This window comes from Dipteris shenzhenensis, chromosome 20 (assembly GCF_047967505.1).
Source record: "Dipteris shenzhenensis isolate YYH24624 ecotype China chromosome 20, Dip_SZ_1.0, whole genome shotgun sequence".
Classification (NCBI taxonomy): domain Eukaryota; kingdom Viridiplantae; phylum Streptophyta; class Polypodiopsida; order Gleicheniales; family Dipteridaceae; genus Dipteris; species Dipteris shenzhenensis.
In genome coordinates, this window is record NC_141615.1 from 22,408,563 (window position 1) to 22,414,153 (window position 5,591).

The following is a 5,591-nucleotide window of genomic DNA, read 5'->3' on the forward strand; positions in this document are numbered from 1 at the left end:
TGTTTATCAGCTTGCCACCTTTTCTAAATTTCCTATGATGATGCATTGAACTCAAGATGCTCACAAAGGTGTTTATGACAGCAGGAAACACTCCACTCCAACACAAATAGTACTGTCAAACAAGACCCAGATCAACAATTGCATTCATTCACAGTACATTCATCATTCACAAGAAATTTTCATCATCATTCACAAGAACTTGAAAATTTGCACACAGAAACGAAGTAAAATCACAGTAGAAACATAAAAAACCGCAGTTAAAACTCCAATAAGAGTACCACAGCAGTTTCCATCACTTGGGAGACTGCTTTAAATAACAAAAATACCGCAATATGTTTAGCTTGATGTCTTGATGACATCTTCACAATTTGTGCCAATTTGCTAGGTCTACAAAACTGTTCGGTCGCCTACCATTATTAGACCAAATCTTTCAAGAATTGATCAAAAGCAATCCTGCAGAACTAAGCCCTACAGCCAAGGCCGGGACAGCATTGACAAAACGCCTCTAGCAGGAACAAGGAATGCATGTATTCTTAACAATAATACATGACTTCCTGTACATTTCGCTGTACACGAGGAAGAGGGCGGACTGCAGGAGCAGCAGCTCTGGAACTTGAAACCCCACCTCCAGCCATACCATAGTGCCCACCTCTCAGGGAAGCAGTATCAGAACCACCCGATGATTCAAGATAAAGTCGAGCACGATATGCTGCAAGGTGGGCATAGTATGCTGGAGGAACAACAGAGACAGCTCTGGTACACCTGGCATAAGTATAGCATAAATTGTAAACCAAACCCTGAAGATCATCAGACTTAAAATTATTTTCATCCCAAAGCACATGGTAATGTGTAGGTCTGCTAGTACCCTGTAGCCCCGCATGACTACAAAGGTAAAAATCAAATTCTCTTGGGTGTGTGATAACTGTGTCAACTACAGTCCCAGGTAGAATGTTACTGTTCTTATCCTTAAACTTATCTGCAGAGAACAGCCTGGTATGATGTCGTTTCTGGACAACAGCCCAGGTTATTAAGGGCTTGTAGTCTGGTCCCCCAACCTCTGTCAAAGCATCTTTCACGGACACAACCTCCTTTTGCAAAACTTCATCAAACTGTCCCTCACTCACACCATCTCTAAACATGATGACCCTATCTGGCCTACTCCTTGTCTTGTCACAGAATTCACGCCACAGCTCTTGTACCATCTCCCTCAAGTTTTGAATTATCTCCTCCCTGTGAGCTTGGGCTCGAACCCTGGCTATATACCTATTGGCAGAAGGCCAGTCTGTATTTGCAACCACAGCGGCAATAGATGGACCTGCATCATCACCTGGATGCGGATGAGTGACATCTGCCCCAAATATGATGGTCGGTCGATTAAACACAGGACACATTCGAGGAAGCTCGATAGCTAACGTTACGTTCCTACCACCAACCTTGGCATTCACTTTCAGAGCCAGGTTTGCTAGATACTGAGATTGAGATCTATTGGGTTTCACATGTTTTGATAGACAACACTGGGTCACGATGCCTATTTGAGTTTCACAAATTCTTTTCAACTCCCCATAAGCTGGATGCTTCTCAGCCATCACACAGACTAGTAATTGTAGATGACCTCCCCGCCCTTGGCTTACTCTACGAATTTCTTGAGAGGCCTGATCATGTATCCATCGCAGGTTCCTCTCAAGTCTAGGAGACTCAAGATCTTCCCGCCCGCAGAAAAGTGGATCTACAATCGTTCTTTCGGCCATGTTCACACCTAATTCATTACATCTCCTGCTTAAACTATAGATGAAGTCAGTGGCCACTCTGCCTGTTATGGCATTGTCAAAGCTTATCAAAGCCCAATAGGCGACCTTCCCTCCCTCCACAACACACGAGTTCAATAAATTCCACTGTCCGCATTTGGGATCTATTTCTGTTATTTCACCTTGGTCTCCATATTTGAGCTTTGGGGGAGGTAAGAGACGAGCACGAACTACAGTCAATTCAGTGGCCACTTCCAAACCAAAACTGGCAACAAACTCTCCTCTGCACGAATTACAAAGAAAACTTGTTAGCCCGCTCAGCACTAAGCAAACCGTTCAAAGCCCATACACTAAAGCATATTTACCAAATGAATTGGGTGCATCCACGTTACCTGCTAGGACCATCTTCCCTCGTCATAATGCTCTTGACTTTAAATTCTCGCACAGGTGGTCTAACACAAGCCAGCCCCCGCAGGTTTGTTGTCTGTCTGTCGCTAAGTTTACCAGCAAACTTCTGACCATCACAAATTATGCAAACCTCCATGGGGAGATAGCTAGCCTTGCTGGCTTGAACCTGTAAACAGGGCAGCTCAGGATATTTGATCTCATAACCGTAGGTAGCCATAAAGTAATCCACAACCCGCATCTCCTCCCCTCCTTCCAATGGAAACTTCAAATCTCGAGTTGGACTCGTAGACAGTCCTGAGATCCTGTACCTCCGAGGGGTCTCCCTATGAACAACCTGTACCTTCAAACGAGCAAGCGCTTTCCTAACCTTCACACGGAACGGATCTGATAGCCGATTAGATGGATCGAAATTCCTGAACTGCTTCCTTAAGAACTCAAGGACAGGGATGCTATCGTGAAAGGATGTGGTGGACATATCAACATTGAGTGCCAAACCTTGGGCCGTTGGTCGAAGGCTTTGATAGAAACCATTGATGGCAACAAGCCCACCTTCAAGGTCGACCTTGCCGAGATCACTTTTATAGAAAGACCTGCTGACGGGAATGAAATGCATTGCAGGATGCTCTCTAAGGACGACATCCAAAGCCTGGAGATGCTCCTGTGGAGTGGATGCCTGTCGACCTGCGAGAAATTCATCCAAGTTCCTGCGATTCAGAGTTGACACATGACGGATCGACACAATGAAAGTTTTGTCCTTGCGGGGAGCCCCATCCGAGGTTCCCCGATCGTCTGGGAGTGTAACTTCGAAGTCCTGATGATCAAATGGAAGCGGTCCGTAAGCATACATGCTCTTGCTGCCATCGTAGACAGGCAGTTTCCCAGCAAACTCAGCGCGGTACACAGCAATCAGCTGCCGCTCTACAGCGCGAGCGATTCCTTTGGAGGAGATCTTTGGCGAGATCTCCACGTCGTATTGGTGGATGCTGCTCGTCACCTGGAACTTCACAGGGAAATGGTTCGCTCGAACTAAGATGTTCTGCCCCAACCTGCCGGGAGGAGGCCTCCTGGGAGCAACAAGCTTCGTTCCCGATTGACCTATGGCTTCTGAGCGAGCGCCCTTCTCTTGGGCAGTGCCTACATTGCTCGAGCTGGTGGTGGCTATGTCGCTCGAGCTGGTGGTAACTACATCGCTCGATTCATGGAGCGGAACACTGCTGGTCGATTCGATCGGCTGCTGCTCAGGAGATGATTCCCTGAGGGATGACGATGATGATGGGTCGTCGAGTGACAGTCCCCGAAAGCCCGGAAGGAGCTCCGGAGGTACTGGCAATGGCCGTGATCCTGCACAAGCAAGGAGATTTCTTCGCAGATTAGCTCGCGATCGCAAAATCCACCACACAAACAGGCAATGCAGACACACAGATATGGTAGCAGGCAGAACGCGCCCTGAGCTTGGCGTCCTCGTCTCCCTCGTCCCCCTCCGCCTCCTCCTCCACTGCTGCTGCTTCGGCTCCTCCCCGCCTCTGATTCGTAGTAGCCTCGCCCTCTTCCCCCCGGTTCTACTTCGAAGTAGCCTCGCCCCCTTCCGCTGCTCATGCTGCTGCTGCTGCTCCCGCTCTCAACGTCCGAGCCTCCCGCTGTTGTCGCTCCTGCTGCTCTCCCTGATCCCCTCCATCCACCCCTCCTCCCTCCCCTTCCCCCTCCTTGCTCCTCTCCCCTCCCCCTTCCATACCCATAAACCCCCCCTAAACCCCTCCCTCCATACCCTTCCTCGCCCTGCTCGCTCCACCCTCCCTCCCGCGGCGCTTGCCTCTGAAACCCCCCCTCCGCTCTCCAATCTTGCGACGATATGCGCCCTGGCTCCCAATCGCCCCGACCCCGCTGCTGCTGCTGGCGACGCCATCCTCCTCCTCCGTCTCCTCCTCCTTCACCTTCACCTCCCCCTCTCCATCCTGCTCCTTGATCTACGCCCCTTTCTCCTCCTCGCCGCTGCTGTTGCCAGCCTCCTCTGCCGGTAGTACCACCACGACGCGGGTCCGGTTGCTGCTGCCATGCCCCTCCCCGGTGAGGCTCCTGCTGTTGCTGCTGCCATGCCCCTTCCCGGTGAGGGTCCTGCTGCTGTTGCTGCTGCCATGCTCCTCCGCGGCCAGCTCCAGCAGCAGCGCCACTGAAGCCACCGGAGGATTGGCCTTCGGTGTAGAAACTCCCGCTCTCCTCTTCGAAGCCGCCTCCTCTGCCACCACGAAGGGGGCCACGGCCCTGGCCACGACGGGGAGGCATACTGGGAGGGTAGATAGAGGGAGAGGGGGAAACGAGGGTAGCCGATGATATTTTCGGTGTGCTCCGGAGGGGTGATGTTGTCCGATGAGCTACGAATGGGAATGCGAGGTGGGAGATGGAAGGGATGCAGGAGCTTGGGACATGAGGAGGAAATGGGCGATGCGCGCTACTCCCGAGCTCGAAGATATGGCGATGGCGGAGAGCAGGGGAGAAGGCGATGCCGAGCAGCTGTGGGCGAAGCTGCTGTTGTTTGGGCCGGTAAGTACCTGGCCTCTTGAAAGGTAACGACCTTTCAGGGGTCCTTATACTACTATTTTACCCTTCCTCTCCTTTTTTATGGCTTGCTTGCTTATCACTTATTGGGCGCTTCCTGCTCGCCAACAGAAAAAAATAAAAATAAAAATAAAAATATTTTTTTCCCCCCAAAAAATAGACCCTCTTGGCATCTCAAACCACATCTGGGTTTGTCCGTTTTTTGCACTACACAAGGTGAGTGATAAATATATATATATATATATATATATGCGAGTGCGTACACACACGAAAGACCAAAAAGTGAGTATCGGAATGATGGATCGCTATGAAGCCAAAGGCGCATGACAAACGTGAACATGCATGAGAGCCGGTTCCTCCTAGTGTTCACATCAAACGGTTTTTTCAACAAATCACAAAACTTGGGGTTTCGAATTATGCAAGTTTTTCAAGGATTTTTTTCGCGAAAATATAACTAAATTGCCTCAAATTTTGCAAGTTTACAAAATTGGAAATGGTTTCTACAAGCGGAAATGAAAATGTTGCAAGCTGATTGTATATAGTTTGCAAGTTTTCTATGAACACCAATTTCACCATTGTTAAGTGATATCATGGTGGGCTGCCATTTCACTGACTCTCCAGAAATAACGTTGAAAATATATACACACTCTTTTTTAAAAATTTACTGTCAAAATTCTATGGGAAATGGATCAAAGATCTAAAATTAACACCATTGCTGAGTCCTGACAAGCCAAGTAGTAGGAGACTCATGCATTGCTGTGGCACAACATGCAGAAGCTTCTCCTCTAGTTGCAGTTCCTTGCATTGAAATCACAAGATAAAAGCAATGCATTTGCTACTTTGAGATGTCCAAAGTTGAAGCTTCATGTCTTAGACAAAGAGGGT

At 49.0% G+C, this 5,591-nt stretch overlaps 1 pseudogene across 1 annotated transcript; it reads right to left on the bottom strand.

Moving 5' to 3' along the window:
• Positions 1–257: 257 nt before the first annotated feature.
• Positions 258–4,693, bottom strand: LOC147889418 (protein argonaute PNH1 pseudogene; annotated as a pseudogene). Its single transcript, XR_015542855.1, has 3 exons — positions 3,894–4,693; positions 2,138–3,759; positions 258–2,028 (listed from the first exon to the last, which is right to left on the bottom strand). The product of XR_015542855.1 is annotated as a protein argonaute PNH1 pseudogene (transcript).
• Between the last annotated feature and the right edge of the window lie 898 nt (positions 4,694–5,591).